The following is a 19,933-nucleotide window of genomic DNA, read 5'->3' as shown; positions in this document are numbered from 1 at the left end:
ACTGAACTATGAAGCCACACATTGGGAGCGAGGTCAATTTATTGAGTTCATATCTTCCCGTGAGTAGTTTCATATAAACTTCACATCATTTCACTACTCACGGGAAGATATGAACTCAATAAATTGACCTCGCTCCCAATGTGTGGCTTCATAGCTCAGTTGGTAGAGCATCGCGCCGGTATCGCGGAGGTCACGGGTTCGAATCCCGTTGAAGCCCTGATTTTTTCAGGCTTCTTCTTTCCAATTGCTTAAATTGGAAAATTTACTGCGATGATCATTCTTCACTTTCAAAATTTACATTCCACGCTGGTTCCTGTCACAGACAGAATGACTTGCTCTGAAGAGAGATAAGAAAACTGATGAAAGCTACTTTTGACATCATTCTGTTGCAAAATATGGAAGATCGTGAATTAACTTTTCGTCAGTTTTCACTCTATAAAGTACTAAAGCACTTTGTACGATTTGATCGATTTCAAACTCTCGTTTTCCCATGGTAACAAACATTAGAAATAACAGAGCCAAAAACTTTGTTGTTTACTAGCAAGCGACGGAGCTTGAAATTGATCATCATTTTATGATTGCCTGAATGTCATGGCTATTATAGTCGAGCTATATATTATTCTTACTGGTTAAGATAGAAACCAGACGATGCAAAGTTAGCTTGAGCTGTACTTACCACGGCGGAACTTGCTTTGGAAAGTGAAACTACGAAAACCGCTTGAAGGGTTCTCGATCAGTTTCGAGAAAACACTGATTATCATATCTCGTCATGCATGGAAGATTCATTTCGACGCGGAATGTCGACATATTAGGTTGTTGGGAGGCGAGATAAGTCAGGCGGGATGCGGAATGCGGGATTCAGGATAAAATATCCTGTCCTGGCTTGAGAAGACATGATGTGCTCATTTTAACCAGAAAATGCGGGATAAATTTGATATCAGGGACCTTTGGCATATACGACGGCGACGGCGAGGACGACGCCTGGTAAAAAAAAAATGTGTTTCTATTTTACTTTGGAATTAATTTTCTCGTTTATTTATTAGATTTTTTTTTTTCTTCTTCTTCTTCTTCTTATTTTTAAATTTTATTGTACATTTTTAATACTTGTATAGTTTTAGGTTATTTATTGTTGTAATGCGCTTTTGATCACCTGGTATGTTAAAAAGCGCACCATAAATCAATAAATTATTATTATTAAATTATTATTATCTATCCAGTGTGTCTGTCGGTATTAAAACTTACCCCTACTGAATATGCTACAAATGCGTTCAGTTCCAAATAGAAATACGAAAAATTAGCCGTTGTGGTTCGCGTTCTCCAGACAACGCAGAATTTGGTCATTTCACGATGTTGATTTGCAGAGGACGGCAAAGCAATGTATCAAGAATTATAACGCGCGAGCACAGCCATTCAGCCAGGTTTGCTGATTAAACCTTTTGTTTGGTGACGTTCTCGTTGCCGTTGCCGTCGTGTTTTGCGTAAGATCCCTATTGAGGGACGGGATGCATGATGAATACCAGCAAATCACTCTGAAAACATAAATATAACTGAACACATTAATATACCTTAATTGTAATCTCTGATGAGACGCGAAGGACGCGTTTTCGACTTCTCAATCGCGCTTCATCTATGGTCACAACATCGTCATACAGTAAATATGATTAGAAACTGGGTCTGATTGTTAACATAAAGTTTCCAAAGCAGGATCAAAATTTTGGTCTGAGTTCTTTCTTCGTGTTGAAAAAGTAGATCGAATGAAAACAGTTTAATAGATGATTATAAGCCTACTATGAATAACAAAGCTATACTCGTTTTATACTCACTAGTTTTGGTGAGTCAAAAGAGTGAAACCAAAACTAACACGCGTCAGTAACAGGACTTTTTCCTCTGAAAACTAGAGGCTCTAAGAGCGTTTACTCGGGCTTCGTACCACAGTATCAAATTGTACTTTACGAAAACGCGTAATTGACACAATAAAAGCAAATTAAAGAATCAGGATATTTTAGCACAAGAGTTCCGCTTAGATATCTACTATTCAAGTTGCTTCGTTGAGTATCCTCCTCATCCTATCGCAAGTTGCGAGTTTAAACCATTTTGGTTCAAGAATGAAGAACAACTGCCTTCGCATTGATGGAGAAGTTGTTTGCATGGAATTTTCGAGGTCTTTTTACAACTTATGGTTATTACTTTGTACATGCTGGCAGAAATTGTCCGAAGTTTGTTTGCTGGTCGTGGCGATCCGTGTAAATTGTGTAGCTGAACTGACATCTTTGCCGTGTTTCGATCTTAAACCCTTTTCAAGAGTCATATCTCCTTTGGAGAGCGAATAATCTTTTCGAGAGAGCCAAAATGAATCATGATAACCTCCTTCGCGAAAACAACAGTCCTGTGACTAAGCTCAAGTTGCATTGCACATAATTTGCATAAACTTTCAAGTTGTGTATTTTGCGGATAACTTCCAAGAATTTGCGACCCTTAACGCAGTTTATGAAGAAATATTCAAGCTACATATCTTTCTTCAATCAAGGCAGGAGTATTTTTAAAAAGGACTCTCATTTATAAGGGAAGATGCGGCATTTTGTTTCGCTATTTATTTTAGTTTCATGCTCGTCTAGTTCTCGCAACACGATTTTCTTTTGCAGTCAGACACAGTTTTCCAAAAGAATGGATGTTACTAAAACGGGGAACGGGGAACGGGGAACGGGGAACGGGGAACGGGGAACGGGGAACGGGGAACGGGGAACGGGGAACGGGGAACGAGGAACGGGGAACGGGGAACGAGGAACGGGGAACGGGGAACGGGAAACGGGAAACGGGAAACGGGGAACGGGGAACGGGGAACGGGAGTCTGGGAATGAGTGTACAGCGGTAACCCGCGTGAAACCTCGACATGGCGGACAAACGAAAAGAAAAGGGAACAATTTGGGGAAATGTGAGTAAGTGTTACGGTTGTTAACGTGAGTTTCTACCGGCTGTGCCACCAGATCATGGCCCAGTACATGCTTGTTAGAGCAGAGTCCGATTGGTACTGGGATAAACAAAGCATGAAATGGCGCCTGGGGTGAAAATCGAATCGGTATTATCCTGTATTATCACAAGCTACGTCCACCAATCAGTCAGGCCACAGTCTTTCTTACATAGAATTTCAAGCCTTCCTAGTCTACTCATATCTTCTCACTTTGTGCGCAAGCTGTCATATCAGTATTTAAAAATAGCAACACGCAATATGATATCGAGGACAAGTGACATAACACACGAGCATCATTGATTGTGGCTCGTCCGCTGTCTTCGCATTCGGAAGCTAGAAAGGCGGCCTTTCGGAAATCGGCAAGTCAGCTGGCAAATCAGGTGAGCAGCAGATAAATAACCTGTGGCCTGGCCACTTTGTTAAAGACAAAATATATGAAGAAACGAGCAAGGAATATTCCACAATAATGCTAACGTTGGTGACAGATGACCGCGGAAAAGCGACTGCGTGACACACGGTATGTTTTTAGATGACATGTTGTCACGTATCAGACGGAAAACAGTCTTTATTCTCTGTCTGCGTTTTGTACCCAGTCTGCAGTCTGCATTTTGTACCTAGTCTTCATTTTGTACCCGGTCTGCAGTCTGCATTTTGTACTGACCGATTGGGATAGCATGTAATAATACCGATTCGATTTTCTCCCCAGGCGCTATTTCATGCTTTGTTTTACTCAGTACCATTTTGGACTTTGAGGCACAGCCGGTAGAAAGTAAAGTTTACACCCGTAACACTTCCTTACATTTCCCCAAAGTGTTCCCTTTTCTTTTCCTTTGTCCGCCATGTTGAATTCTTAGGGCTTAGGCGGGTTACCGCTGTACACTCGTTCCCAAACTCCCGTTCCCGGTTCCCTGTTCCCCGTTCCACGTTCCCCGTTCCGCGTTCACCGTTCACCGTTCCCCGTTACCAGTTTTAGTAACATCGTAGAAGAATTGGCGATTGCTGAGACTGCTAAATATATTTGAACTACTAGTGAAATAACTGGCTAAACTATCGTCAATGCAGATTTTCGTTAGGACTTGGCAAGAACATTGGTTCGTCAATAATCCCAGACAATTCTCCGCACAATCGAAGGTTTAATTCACCCGCACAGTGTGCCTCCATATTCGCACGTTATTTTTTTTTTTCCTGCACCCTAATAGAAAGCCAACTAACTTGGACGTAGGATATTTTATTCAGTTACCGAAAGTCTTATCTTTACAACTTTGGAGATCGACATATTTTACGCGGTGAAAGAAACAAGTCGGCATGTTTTTAATGAGCTACGAGTCCAAAAACGTTTTCGTATTTAGCTCGTCTTATTGCAATATGATTTGTTTTACTGCAATGTTCTAAATAATAACAGCAGTAGCCACACACCATCATTGACTGCCTGTCTTTTGCCAGTGTTTTCGTAGATTGAACTCATACCGCAATCGGCTCAGTTGTTATCTCACGAGAACGTTTCGAGCGTGAACTTTGCTTACCTGGCTGGCTTTCAAGCAATATAATTCGTGGACCGACCCTTTCTGAAAACGATCGACATCCTTGTATGTAAGATGAAAGTATAAGGCGCGATTCTTGCCAAAACTTTCTTCCCAAAACACCGCATTCTGTCACGAAGAGCGAGCAATGTCGGATTTCTCGTCCCCAGTTTTTATGGTCTACGTATGGAACGTCTGGGACCATGACCCCCCTTTTGGCGACCAAAACGCTAGCATTTTAAGACTCGGGCTCTCCTACGGAAGCCCGGGTAATAAGCAAAAGGGAAGAAGTTAAGCGAATTATTACTGCACAGAACGGTGCTTCGAAGCAATCATTCGTGTTACTTTTAATGATAATTCGCGTGACTCACTATTAGCGTTTACAGCAGGAAGAAAATCAGTCACGCGATTCACGAAGTCTCTTCTAGTGTAAACTTTCGATCTCGTGTATGAGCATGCTATTAGTCACAAATAGCTTGCAGTTTATAAACTTACCGTGTATAGTTTTTCAGTCTTCTTATAAAGTGGAACCCAGAGTGGTAAAAACTGAAACAGCTCTTAGGGAGTTTCCTTGCAAGACAATAGGAGGTCCAATAGGAATTCAAAACAAATCAAAATTGAAACAAGTTTCAAACATTGTGCAAAACAATCAAATAAAATCATTCGAAAGTAGGTTACATTTTTTCCATTCCCATTCTTTGTTAAACAGTGACGGTAAAGTCCAATAGATTTCAAAATATATTGGGTTTTTGAGCATAGCTAATAATCAGTGAAATGGTTATCAAGCTAGACAAAGTTCTTTGTTGCATATTGTTGTTCGCTCTTTGGCTTAACCGTGCATAAAACACAGCACGTGTGAACTCAGTTCTGATTTATAGATTTACCAACCGAAACGTTTCGGTTATGTAACTAATGCATAGTGCATAATCGCAAAGCGATCTTGGACCTTTCAACAAAAATCTTGGCATGTTTATTTGCTATTTTGAAGTTTCTCGGGCTAAAGAACCGCTCCAGTCTACTATTCAATTATTTGTTGGCTGACAAATACAATTTACATTCAAAGCCTTCCTATCATAGACAGACTGACTTGCTCTAAAGAGAAATAAAGCAACTAATGAAAGCTACTTTTGCCATCGTTCTGTTGTAAAATATGGAAGACCGTGAATTAAGTTTTCCTCAGTTTTCGACTCATAATGCACTTTGCGCGATTTGGTCGATTTGAAACTCTCGTTTTCTCATGGTAACGGAATTAGAACTGACAGAGCCAAAAACTTTGCTATGTAACAGCAAACGATGGAGCTTGTAATTAATCATCACTTTGTGATTTTACGAATGCCCTGGCTATCAGAATCCAGCTATATATTATTCTAACTGATCGATAGAAGCCAGAGGATACAAAGTTAATTAGAGTTGTACTTAACACGACCGGCAGAACTTGCTTTGAAAGTGAAACTGCGAAAAACCGATTGAGAGGTCCTAAAACTTTCGAGAAAACACTGAATATCATACTACGTCATGCATGGAAGCTTTATTTCGAAGTTTTTGGAGTATCATAACACAAGCTTGGTGGGAAGCTAGATAAACTGAAAATCAAGGCGGGATGTGCAAAGCGGAATGCGGGGTGCGACATTCAGGATAACATATCTTGGCTTGAGCAGCATGTGTTCATTTCAACCAGGGAATGCGGGATAAATTTGATATTAGGGGACGGGATGTGAGATAAAAAACAGAAATTCACGTTACACAGTGACTAAGGAAATTAATTTATCTTTCGGGAATGTTTGGAAACACTAATGAGTTAAAGAGTAGGGGTTTATAAAACATGCCAATCGCATCATATATTAACACCGATTCAAATCAGTCTTTAACTACATGACGTCAGAGTTGAAAGTAGTTGGTGATTACAGTCGACATTACGGCTGCAAAATCTGCCAGTTTTTTTCTTTTTGTCCAAAAAGTAGATCAACTGTGAACAGTTTACTTAATGATTTCAGTCTACTATGAATAACAAAGCTATAAAAAATATTGATTTATACTCACTGGTTTTAGTGGGTCGACCACAATGAAACCAAAATGAATACGCGTCAATAACAGGACCTTTTCTTCTGAAAAGTAAAAGAGAAGGAAAGTTAAGCCAATTATTGCTGGGCAAACGATGCTTCCAAACAATTATTCGCGTGACTTTATTTTTCGCGTGACTCAATAACAACTCTTACAACAAGAAGAATAACAGTCACGCAATTCATGCAAACCTCTCCCAGTGTAAATTTAAAGTATTAAGAAATCGGCTATGCTTGTTAAATGCGCAGACGATGCTTTCAGTCATGCACAGACAGTTTACAGTTTATAAACTTACCGTGTCTAGTTTCTCAGTCTTCCGACGAAAATGAAACTAAAATTGATGGAAACTGAAACAACACTGGGGGTTTCCCTGCAGGACAATAGGAGGTCCAATAGAAAGTTAAAACAATTTGAAATTGAAATATGTTTCAAACGTTCTGCAAAATAATGAAATTAAAAAAAATTGAAAGGAAATTATATCTTTTTAGTCCCCATTTTTCGTTATAGCTTTCAAAGCAGATTGGGTTTTTGACCATAGCTAATAATCAGTGAAATATTTATCAAGGTACTGAGACTAAGTTCTTTCTCGTATGTTGCTCGTTCTTTGTCTTAACCATGGATAAAACACAATAGGTGTTAAGTCAGTTTTGCCTTATAGATTAAACAACAGAAACGTTTCGGTTATCTAATTAATGCACTATTGAAGGATTGTTCACAGTTCTGGACCTTTCAACATAAATCTTGGCATCATTGTTTGCTCTTTTGAAGTTTCTCAGGCTTAGAAACCACTCCAGTTTACTATTAATTTAACTTCGTGTGGGCTGATTAATAGAATTTACATTCCACGCCGGTTCCTGTCATAGACAGACTGACTTGCTCTGAAGAGAAATAAGACAACTAATGAAAGCTACTTTTGCCATCGTTTTGTTGTAAAATATGGAAGGCCTTGAATTAACTTTTCGTCAGTAATTACTTTATAATGTACTTTGTACGATTTGATTGATTTCCAACTCCTTTTTTTTGGTGGGAACAGACATCAGAACTGACAGAGCCACAAACTTTTTTGTTTACTAGCAAACAATGGAGTTTGCAATTGATCATCACTTTATGATTGCTTGAATTTCGTGGCTATCGTAATAAAGCTTATAATAGTATTCCAACTGGTTAAGATAGAAACTAGACGATGCAAAGTTAGCCAGAATTGAGCTTACCACGTCGGAACTTGCTTTGGAAAGTGAAACTACGAAAACCGCTCGAGGCGTTCTAGAAATTTCGAGAAAACACTGATTATCATAGTACGCCAAGCATGGAAAATGTATTTTGAAGTTTCTGGAGTGTCAAAACGTAAGCTTGACAGGATGCGAGATAAGCTGAAAATCCTAGCGGGATGTGGAAAGCGGGATGCGGGATGAGAGCAGCACGTGGTGAGTTCAACCAGGAAATGCGGGATAAATTTGGACCTGATGGACGGGATGCGGGATGAAATAAAAGTTACGGTTACAAAGTGACTGGAGGAATTAATGTACCTTTTGTGAGTGCTTCGAGACACTAATGAGTTGAAAAGGAAGAGTTTTTTAAACAGATTGCCAATCGTGTTTCGGTCACACGAACGTCGCTACTTATAACTGGATTTGATTAGTCTTTAAATACATGACTCAGAGTTAAAAGTAGTTAGTGATTAGCTTCGACGTTGCGGTCACTAATTCTCTCAGGTTCTGACTTTGCATTGAAAAATGAAATTGACTGTGAACAGTTTACATCACTATTTCAGTCTGCTATGAATATATTATAACTAGGCTAAAATCATCATTTATACTCACTAGCTTTGGTGAGTCACCAGAGTGAAACCAAAACCAATACGCGTCAATAACAGGACCTCTTCCCCTGAAAAGTAAGCAAAGAGGGAAAGTTAAGTAAATTGTTACTACTGAAAAACGGTGATTCCAAACAATGATTTCTGTGACGAAATTTTTCGCGTGACTTACTTTTGGCGCTTACAGCAGGAAGAAAATCAGTCACGCGATTCGTGACGTCTCTTCCAGTGTAAACTCTAGATCTTGTATATGTGCACGCAACTAGTCACAAATAGCTTACAGTTTATAAACTTACTATGTTCGGTTTGTCAGTCTTCTCCTAAAAGCGGAGCGACTGTGAACAGTTACGGTGATAATTTCAGTCTAATATGTATAACAAAGCTAAATCTGATTTGCACTCACCACTTTTGTTGAGTCACTAGAATGAAACTACAACCAATATGCGCCGACAACGATAATATTTCTTGTAAAAATTGTTAAGAAGGAAAAGTTAAGCAGATTTTTTCTCCACAACGGTACCTCCAAACAATAATTCGTTTGATTTATTTGTCCGCGTGACTTACAGCGCTCAAAAACTGAAAAAAATCAGTCACGCGCGCGATTCATGAAAAATCTCTTTCAGTGTAAACTGAAACTATTAAACACCGCTTTGAAATACACGTTGTATGTGTATGAAACGGTATCAATCACGAACAGCTTAAAGTTTACAAACATACCGTGCTCAATCTCTCGATCCTCGGACGAAATTAAATGAAAAGTGATAGAGACTGAAGAACAAAAACAAATGCAAATTGTTAACGGTGGAATTAATTACTGATGGCAAAATCCAATGTTTATTAAAGCGTATTGCATTGTTGACTATAGTTAATAGATTGAAATGATTATTAAGCCCGACAAAGTTCTTTGTTGTATGTTTTTGTTTTCATTTCGGTCTTGACCGTGCATTGAACACAATAAGTGATTTTTTCTGTTTCACAGACTATATAACTCGAGTAAAAAGTTTCGGTTATGTGATTTATGCCTACTTAATGTCGTTGTTCCTAGCGAAAGTAAGTTAACCGTGGCGACTTGCAATTGAACCAGAGCTATTACTCAAATACAAACAACTCGTGATGGCGTTAATGGGGGAACACTGCCTTGCGTTTGGTTAGCCCATGCGACTTCCGGCGATAGCGTGACAAAACAACCTCACTTATCTCCCCAGCACCACGAGCTGAATGACAGACAGCATGTGCTGGATCGGACAAGAGTATCGGTTAGCAAGCGATGTTCAAAGGCGATGAAAAAACAACAAGCTTAGGGGAAGTCGCTGCGCAGACTTAACCGCACCACACAGGAGTGACCCTTTGTTTGTTATGCAGGAATACATGACCAACCTCTTCTCCAAAGGGAGGGAGGGAGGGAAAATTAAACGATAGATTTACAATAAGTAATAGCTACGTTGCTTAGACGAACTCAGACTGGACTCTGAACAATTTTCTGAGCTTTTATATGGAGACGCTCGTCTGCTTGTAAGCCAGTAGGGAAGGCTGTACTACCGAACAGCTTACCCTAACACGTGTAACATCTTAAACATGAATAGTGCTTTAATGCTTTGTGCCAATGCTATGGTACGTTATAACGTTTAGAAGGTAACGAAACTACAATGTTTTAGGTTTAGCTACAATAAGGCTCACAGTTTGCTGACCTTTGAAATATAACTGCTCAATAGCTCTATAGAAAGTGATGCCGCCATGAACGGCTCGTTGAGAACGTACGTCACGCTCCATTAACTATATTTTACTGGCGTGACAGTAAAATCTCATTATATATGATCGCAAAACGAAAGACTGTTTACTGTTGTGAACCTTCCAACATAAATCGTGGCATCTTTGTTTGCTCTTTAGAAGTTTGGCAAGTTTCTCCTCTTCTAACTATGAGTTGATTAATGAATAAAGTTTACATTCCTCGCCTTCTTTTCATAGAAACTAACTGACTTGCTCACAAGACAAATACGACAACTAAAGACGAATGGCTTTTGCCATTGTTCTGTTGTAATTTCTCATATTTGTTATACGCGAGCACTCATTTCATAATTTAGTTTGCACAATCTCATTGATTTCCTTCTGCCGCCATCTCCTGGCAACAATATCAATTCACAGAGCTAAAAGCTTTCCGTTTCTTACAGCAAAGAATTGACTTTGGGGTTAATTATCACTGCATGATTGTTTGAAGGTCGTGGATATCATAATCGAGCTCTATATTATTCTAACTGGTTAAGATAGAAACCAGACGATGCAAAATGAAACCCCGAAAACCACTTGAGGAGTTCTCGATGTTTCGAGAAAACACTGATTGTCATAATACGTCATCCATGGAAGATCTATTTCTAAGTTTCTGGAGTGTCAAAACATAAACTTGGCAGGATATGCGAGAGAAGCTAAAAATCATGGCAGGATATGGAATGCGGGATGTGGGATTCGGGGTAAAAATATTTGGCCTGAGGAGCATGTGCTCATTTCAACCAGGAAGTGCGTTTAAATTTGATATTGAAGGACGGGATGCGGGATGAAAAACGGCAAATCACAGTTACTCAATGCCTGGAGAAATAAATTTACCTTTCGGGAGTGTTTGGAAACACTAATGAGTTTCTAAAACAGTGATTTATACTCACTGGTTTTGGTGAGTCGACCACAATGAAACCAAAATGACTACGCGTCAATAACAGGACCTTTTCCTCTGAAAAGTAGAAGAAAGAGAAAAGTTAAGCAAATTATTACTGCGCAAACGATGCTTCCAAACAATTATTGGCGGGACTCACTAACTGCTCCTGCAAGAAAAAGAAATTAGCCACGCGATTCATGCAATCCTCTTTCAGTGTAGATTTAAAGTATTAAAAATCAGCTCCACTTACTATGTGTGCCCCCAGCGCTACCAGTCATAGACAGCTTACCGTGTTCAGTTAGTTAATCTTTTGATGGAAATGAAACTAAAAGTGATAGAAACTGAAATAAAACTAAGGGAGTTTCCCTGCAAGACAATAGGAGTTCAAATAGGAAGTCAACACAAATTTAAATTGAAATACGTTTCAAACATTGATCATAACAATCAAAGAAAATCACTCGAAATCAAGTTGCATGTTTCTATTCCCATTCTGTGTTAAATACTGACAGTAAAGTCCAATAGCTTTGAAAGTATACTGGGTTTCTGACCATTGGTAATAAATGGAAATGGTTATTAAGCAAGACAAAGTTCTTTGTTGTATGTTCTTGTTCGCTCTTTGGAAGAGTAAGTAAAGTTAAATCAATTAGCACTGCGCGGACGATGCTTTTAAAGAATTATTCGCTTGACTCACTAATACTTGTAATAACATGAAGAAAATCGGTCACGTGATTCATAATTTGTTCTATGTACACCCAACTCTATCAGTCACAGACAGCTTGCTGTTTATAAACTTACCCTATTCAGTTTCTCGATCTTGTGATGAAAGTGAAATCAAAAGTGAAAGAAACTGAAAAGACACTGTAAGAATTTCCCTGCAAAGCAAGTGGAAGCCAAGGAAAAATACAAATTAAATTTTGTATAATTTTCAAACGCGGCTCAAACCAATTGAACTAAAACACTTCTTCTAAAGTGTGTTATTACATTTTTTGCTACCTCCATTTCTGCTCATGGATGTTATATAACATCCATGAGCTTAGGAGGCAGTCGGATGGCGCTCACTCACTCACTCACTCCATTCTAATTAATTTATTCATTAAACCTGGATTAAACAATTTTCTCCTACCTCCCCTGCTAAGTATTGTTTTTGTCCAAAAGTGTTCAGTTGTCTTCCGGAAGGTTCTTTGACGAGGGGGGACTAGAAAGGCGACCATTTTTGCCCGATAAATCGAGACCCTGGGTACGAGTTTGTCGAACACCTCGAAGATTGAAGTGGGCTATTTTGCTTTCGTGTGATTTTCTTTCGTAAATATGTTGTTTTTTGCCTATCGGCTTTTGCTCACACCTGGATGAAAGCTGATAGAGGTATTTATGACTGTGGTCATGTGTCGTTCGCAACAGCACGATCGCCGAGGTTAAAGAATTGATACAAGACAGCCGGGAAGACAGAGCCAGAAAGTGAGATCCTGATTAGCTTTTTTTCTTGGCAAGAGAATTTGATGGTTTCCACTCTCTTTCTCTCGTTGCGTAGTCAAAGGTGAGCTTAGGTTCTTGTTAGGTTTTGGTTTCATTGTTTCTTTACTGTTTTATTTTGCACGCACACATTGAAATTTTGCCCGTGTTAGTATCGCAAGCTCGAGATTTGTAAGCTTGTTTTTAAATACTTAGGGAAAAAATGTCGAATTGCCTTATCTTTTAGTTTTGTTGTCGTTCACACTACATTTCTTTTGTATTCCATGCAGTTCGACCAGAGTGAAAATTTCTTCACGGATGATATAAAAGGCAACCCTACATGTACGATTGAGTAAATATACACTGCAATATTTTAGTGATGGCTGAACAAATTAAGTCCAAGAGACTGTGTAGATCTATTTTTTTGCGAGGAAGATACGCTGTCCAATTGTGTCAAAAAGCCGGACGCATGGTGGCTGGTGATGTAGAGTTCTTTTTTTTTTTTCTTGCTCCTAAAAATGACAGATTTAAACAAATTGACACCAAAACATGAATTACTTATGGAGAAGAGAATGTTTGATACTTGTCAATATAAGTATGTTCTGTAATCGTTGCAAAATCTATTACTAGTGAGACTAGCACAAACAATTACCAAGATATATAGGAATAAAATACCGTAATTTTTGTTTCCAAGAAAGAAAATTATTGTTATTTTACTTGCATGCACTACAATATGTACTACCCTTATTATTGTAATGCACCAAGCTGGGGGACTTCTTCCTACAGTTGACTAAAGGTGCACTTTTTTTCAGGCTGAAGGTATTATAAGACTTAAAAGGACAGGGATTTCAAACATTAATTGATTATTTATCCCAGAAATAAGATCTAGTGGGCCAAATTAGGTTTGTGAAAGGGGTTTCAGGCTAGAAGCTACATGTATATGAAAGGAAAGCCTTTCTTGTTAAAAACACTGTAAAATGGATAGGTCTTTGACCCTGGGCTATAGAAAAAAAACCTTATAAATTGTAAATAAAAACATTCCCTTCACTTCAGGTTCATGATTGAAACAAAACTGTCTGAAATCATTCTTAAAATATTGAAGGAAATACTTATTTTTTCTATAGATTTCCTGTTTACCCGAAAGCTACAATCAAATTGTTTATGTTTGACTTAACTTAAAGTAAACAAGATTTTGCCAATATCCATGTCTCACTTAAGTGAAATTGGCCAAAATACTCTTGGCGGTCCTGGCATTCTCAAGTTGATTGTCTTAAATAAATTTCAAACTCATGTATTGTAATTTTTGCATAATAGTAATCATTGTTATGCAGCTTTTTCATAATGTTAAATGAACAAGGACCATAACCAATTTACCTTGACCCAAAATGCACTTCTGATTCGTATACATGATTATATTGTCAATTTTGGACTGACTGGTAAATATGGTGAACTCTCATTTAGTGATCTCATTTTGAAACAGACTGTTGTTATTCTTTGACACTACATCATGTGCAAGTTAATATGATAACAATGTTCCGATTCCAATGAAAATTAATTATTATCCATTTTAGAATTTATAAGCTGTCTGTGTAAACAATGTGTTATTTGATTTTTGTATTTCTTTTCTATTTCGAGCAGTCTGGCCTCGAGCCCTGGCTGGGAGCATTTTATTGTGCTCTTGAGCAAGACACTTAACTCTCACAGTGCCCCTTTCCACTCTGGTGTATAAATAAGTACTGGCAAATGTAATATTGTGGGGTAACCCTGCAATGGACTAGCATCCCGTCCAGGGGTAGTAGAAATACTCCTAGTCGCTTCATGCTACAGAAACCGGGATAAGTGCCGACCTGATGGGACACTTGGCTCATATGCAGACTTTACTTTCACTTTGGAGTTGTTGTTTGCCTCTTTTTTAGAACGAATGCTCATGCAAAACATTTCACACGAAAATGACTTGATTTTCAAGAGAATAAACATACAGGTGATATGCATTTTCATACGAATAGTTTTGCACAAAGACTCGTTTTGCCATAGAGGCAGAAGTCAACTATTCATCCATGAGCTGGCTCAGGGAGCCTTTGATTTGTCAACTTACTAATGGGAATTCCAATAGCTTTAAAGGCATATTGAACCTGCATCACTTCGTCTACAGAGCGATAAATGCTTCTGCCAAAATTGTTTCCAGTACAGTGGAATCCCGCCTTACGATCAACTTATTATTACAGCCACCTTTTTTGTCTCGGTGAAACGCCCATACTTTTCTTTATAAGAAAGCCCCGCTAATGCGCCACCCCGTTATTACGGCCAACGGCCACATTCTGAAATCCCAATCTGTATAACCCTTGATAATTTTACCCCGTTTATACTGCCACTGAAACCAGTTATGTTCATTTTTCCATTGTTAATATGGTATGTAATGATTGAAGAACAGTTGTTTTTAGAAGTGCAATTGTGATACATATGTTAAGACCTCACTCAATTTAGACCAGTCATGAAATTTGATCCTACCCGTTAATACGGCCACATTTTCATGGACCGTTGATGTCCGTATTAACAGAGATCCACTGTAAAATAGCAAGGTATAAAAAAAATCAGTGTCCTCGGAATTTCTTTTCTTTCTCATGATTACGATACCTAAGTTCGCCTGAACGTGTCACCCATTACAATAAGAGGAACAGTGGAGAACTTTAATTTAATAACGTTGACAGTGTCATGGCTAACAATGTTGTTTTGGAAGACCTGAACTATACCGCTAATCTGTGTCTAATCTTTGTCTTTCTGCGTGTAATCTAACCTGTGCAGTGGCTGTCGAATTGACTTTGTAGAAAGTTTGCTTGTCTTAGTTAACTTCACTTCCAAAAAATTGTAAATCGTAAACTGTTTGAATTCGTACAGAAGTAGGGTAAATTAATTAAGCCCAGAGTAGAGAATGCAGCACCTTCCACAATAGACAAGTTTTGCTTGTTGCACATAAATTATGAAGAACTTTTAAATGATCTTCTCCCACTATAAATTAATTTCTACTCACCAGTCTTTTCAGATCAACAGTATGAATCCAAAATTAAATCGCGTCAACAACAGCAACTGTTTCAATAATAACAAAGAAGTTAAGCAGATTATATATGGAGAAGCGTTACTTCTAGCCAGCATTCATTCGAGCGACTATATTTTCTTGCGTGACTGATTGTTAGAGCTCGCAACCCAAGTAACATTTGTCACGCTATGCATGCAAATTTCTTGCAGGGGAAATTATTTAATAGTATTTAAGAGTGTGTCCATGGGTGTACCAGGCAAGTCTACTACATGTCATCTCACCGATTTCAATGAAACTTAGCCAGTATATAGGGTCTACCCCAAAACTCATAAAGACACATTGGTTTCGGTTTTGGATCTTTCAGGGGGGAGGTAGGTCACCCCCCTGGTTTTACTAGATTTTTGCCAAGAAAATTGCCTCAATATAGGCAAAATGTATGAAGCTCTCAGAACAACTGTATTTGACAGATTGCTACCAGGCTTAGTACACATATTGGTATATCTATAGTGAATGCAAGAACCAAGTGCCAGTCTATTTGATCAGCCGCTTGTCAATCAATGGACATAAATATGTGACTGTGTTTTTAGACCTTCAAATGTTTGACGATTTTGAGGTCAAATATCTCCCCTTGCCAAAAAGGTATGACACTAATTTCAACGTTCCTTTGTCCATCGATCATTTATCTTTAAAAAACAGTTAAAACATCTTTGGGCACTGCCGTATTTTCGCTTCGGATGCCACTTGAAAACTGCACCTAAAACAAGCTTAATTTAACCTTATCCGTCATACAATGCTGGCAAAAGCGGCCACTAAAGAAAATAAATCGACATTTACAAGCTAGTTTAACAAGAAAGCTGCACCAGAAGGGAAAGTAAGGCTAAAAGGTTTTGAGACTTTGAGAAGAAATTGAAGATTACGCGTTTTTAGAGATACGTGTCACCAAGATATCGATAGTAAAATCGCAGTGTTTGTGATTTGACGTTTGTTATTTTGAGATTTGCTCGCAAAATCAGCTGTTGGCTTTCGTACGGCATAAAACACTTTTCAGTCTTTCATTCAGCTGTTTATTATCAAGAGGTCGTGCTGTTTATAATGCCGTGAGGAGATTTTACGGTCACATGCCGAGTTGTTGTTGACAAGTACATTCCAGCTAGTGTGCAGCAACATAAACTAACACAAGCAAAAAATGACATTACGAGGAAATCTTCCTTTACTGACTAAAAAGGAAATGGAGTTCTAAGAAATTAGTTAGTTCAGTAATGCATAATTCCAGTAAAAAAGACTACAATTAGAGTGTTATTATTGTCACTTACCAAGGCTTACTGCCACCTAAAATTTCCACGCATAAATGGTATTTGTGGCGTGACGCGACCTGGTAACCTTTCATGAGAATTCCAACAAATTATTCATCCCTTCCGCTAAGCAACGCTTTTAGGATGTCCTGGAAACCTCTGGAGTACATTTGGCTGCTATGTGACCTGTTTTATCGCCATTTCGAATTATTTTTACGCTATGTGACTTTCTATGCCTCTCGGCAGTAAATATGCACCAGCATTCTTTTGAGACAGCCGGTACACAGCTGCGTGATAGGGGGATGTTGTTGCTTCGAATTGATCGATACAAAAGTCAACCTTGTCCTTCCGATATTTTTCTTAAAGAACCTTTGTCATTTTTAACAGCATTTCTGTTGCAATATGTATATATTTTCGAGAGATTGTTACTGTTCAAAATCCGGTGACAATGAAACTTGACGCCAACGTAATGTTTCGTGACACCAAAGAAACATGCTCGCGACGTCAAAGTACATAAACACGCGTTATGTCTACATTTGTGTAATCAAAAGCGCTCGAGCGCATCATTAAGAAGTTTACAGTAAATAATTCTCAAAAATAGCTTTTCTTCATTTCAACTGAGTTGATATTGGGCCTGTTCAATCCAAACCAATTGGTTAAATTTTTAACAGCCGTAAATCGTGATCATTAGCTTAGATCTTATCAGATCTAAAATAATCACGCGTGGGAAATTTGAGAGAAATGAAAGTATCTCAAACATGTGTTGCGTTTGAGAAAGAGCTCATTTTAGCTCGTGCTGGTTTATTTGGTCATTCTGACGGCCGTGATTTCACAATATGCCCCAAACATCGTGCAGAACTTGGGGTGAGATTCAGACTTTCAATAAAATGCCGGCATCCTCTTCACAGCGATCGAAGGCGCAAAGTTGAGAGGGGAATAAATCCGAAAATGGCAAAAGAAATCAAAGCAAAGTGGAACACTGTTGTCGGGAAACACATGGTGAAGCTAGCAAAGGAGTCCGTTTACGACGAGATCAAACGGAAATGGACGGAGGTGTGTCATTACGTAGGTGGTGGCCACGTTCGTGGTCAGACATCAGCCAGCAGTTCTGACGACCAATCCCCCGCCCCAGCTGGTCAAGTGGAACACGGATTGGCTCTTCGGAGAACACGGAAATCAGTGGCCTTTTTGGAAAAAGCGAAGAGCTAACTGTTAAATATGTTCTGGATGAGAGAAGAAACTGGTAAGAAGGCAACCGCTTCCGACGTAGCCTTTAGAATGAAGTCTTTAAGAGACGACATCGGTCAGAAAATGTTCACCAAGATCGACTGGTTGACAGAGCAGCAGATCGCTCGATACTTGAGCCAACTTTCTGCCCTGAATAAGATTGGCCAACTACAAAGGACCAGTTCTGTAAGTATGAATGATGACGAGGAAGCTGATGCTGATCATTAGTTTTGATAAGGGTGCAATTATCACCTTGTAAAGAAGTAGGAGGGAGGGTCTGAATAGGACGTTAAAAATGCCAGTTGTAACTGTAACTTTTGACAATAGACCATTTTACAGTTGTCTGTTCAGTGGCCTGCACGGATTTTGAATGGCAGCGAGGCTGCAGATGACCTTTTCTTGATAAAGGCCTCACTGCTTTTGTTGTGTAAATCAAGTTGTTTGCAATGCAGAATTATTAGCCAAATAGGATCGAAAAAGATTAGAATAAAAAAGCAATCAAGAGTTTTATTAGAGTGGTTTTTCATTTGAGCGTCGAAAAGTAATTGGTTTTGCATCACTTTGCTACACGATTGACTTAAAAGTGTCGCGCCACTTTCTTATTCAATCACAAGTAAAAGCAAAACCAATCTTGCCCCACTCTAACGCGCTTTCTCCCGTTTTACCTCTTTGCGTCAGTTACATGTTATTTCTTCGATTTTGATTGGTTCACTGTATTGTTTCTGTCCTTCGTGATTGGCAAGAGTGATTACTTTGGTTTTAGTTTTACGATACTCAATTAAAAACCGCTCTTGTTGTCAGTGAAACGGGCTACAAATGTCAGTTGCCAGTTACATTTTAAAGGCGATTTCCCAGTTGTTAGTGAAAATTTTAGTAATTTGTCAGTTGTCACTTAATCCCGCCCAAACCCCCAGTCTGATATGGATTGTTGAAAGAAAGCAAAAAAGTTAGCCCACGCGAGGCCCTACCTGTCCCCCGTAGGGAAGACTACAAGTGGGAAGGTACTAATACAAGTGAGCTAGAAAAAATGTAAATGTTTACTGCTAACCTAACTTTTTTCAAATTCACTATCTTTCCCTATGCGAAAAACTGAATATGACTGAAGAGTCGACTGAAGATGCAAATGGCGGGAAACACGTGGAGATCTGCTGGTCAACACATTGCTGGCTTAACCTTTATGTAACGCAATTCAACGCTGGCGATCGAGAGAGACACAGATTTAGTCAGAACAACATGTATTTAAAAAAAATGCGGATATATGCAGGCCAGAAAGTAGATAAATGTACTTATAGAGATTTGTAGAACATTCTGAAAGCGTTTCTTAACTGAAGGGATGAACAATTTGTTGGAATTCTGAAAGGTTATCAGGTCACGCTACAAATACTTCTGGGAGGAAATTTTCGATGGTGGTAACCCGTGGTAAGTGACAATAATAATACAATTGCAGTCTTTTCCTCTAAAATTATGCATGGTTGAACTAACGAATTTGTTAGAACTTCATTTCCTTTTTAGTCAGTAAAGGAAGATTTCCTCGTAATGTCATTTTTTGCTTGTGTTAGTTTATGTTGCTGCACACTAGCTGGAATGTACCTGTCAACAGTAACTCAGCATGTGACCCTGAAATCTCCTCAGGGCATTATAAACAGCACGACCTCTTGATAATAAACAGCTGAATGAAAGACTGAAAACTGTTTTATGCCGTACGAAAGCCACCAGCTGATTTTGCAAGCAAATCTCAAAATAACAAACGTCAAATCACAAACTACGATTTTACTATCGATATTTTGGTGACACGTATCTCTAAAAATGCATAACCTCATCAATTTCTTCTCAAAATCTCGAAACCTTTTAGCCTTACTTTTCCTTCTGGTGCAGCTTTCTTGTTAAACAAGTTTGTAAATGTCGATTTATTTTCTTTAGTGGCC

At 38.7% G+C, this 19,933-nt stretch overlaps 1 protein-coding gene and 1 non-coding gene across 2 annotated transcripts in view; one reads left to right on the top strand and one right to left on the bottom strand.

Moving 5' to 3' along the window:
- Positions 1 to 19,933, bottom strand: part of LOC145498797 (uncharacterized) — a 309,169-nt gene that overhangs the window by 277,687 nt on the left and 11,549 nt on the right. The window lies entirely within an intron of this gene.
- On the top strand, positions 145 to 217 carry Trnat-ggu (transfer RNA threonine (anticodon GGU)). The gene has a single exon. It is a non-coding gene; the product is annotated as a tRNA-Thr (tRNA).

This window comes from Orbicella franksi, chromosome 1 (genome assembly GCF_964199315.1).
Source record: "Orbicella franksi chromosome 1, jaOrbFran1.1, whole genome shotgun sequence".
Lineage (NCBI taxonomy): Eukaryota > Metazoa > Cnidaria > Anthozoa > Scleractinia > Merulinidae > Orbicella > Orbicella franksi.
This window is presented reverse-complemented; position numbering and strand designations above follow the sequence as displayed.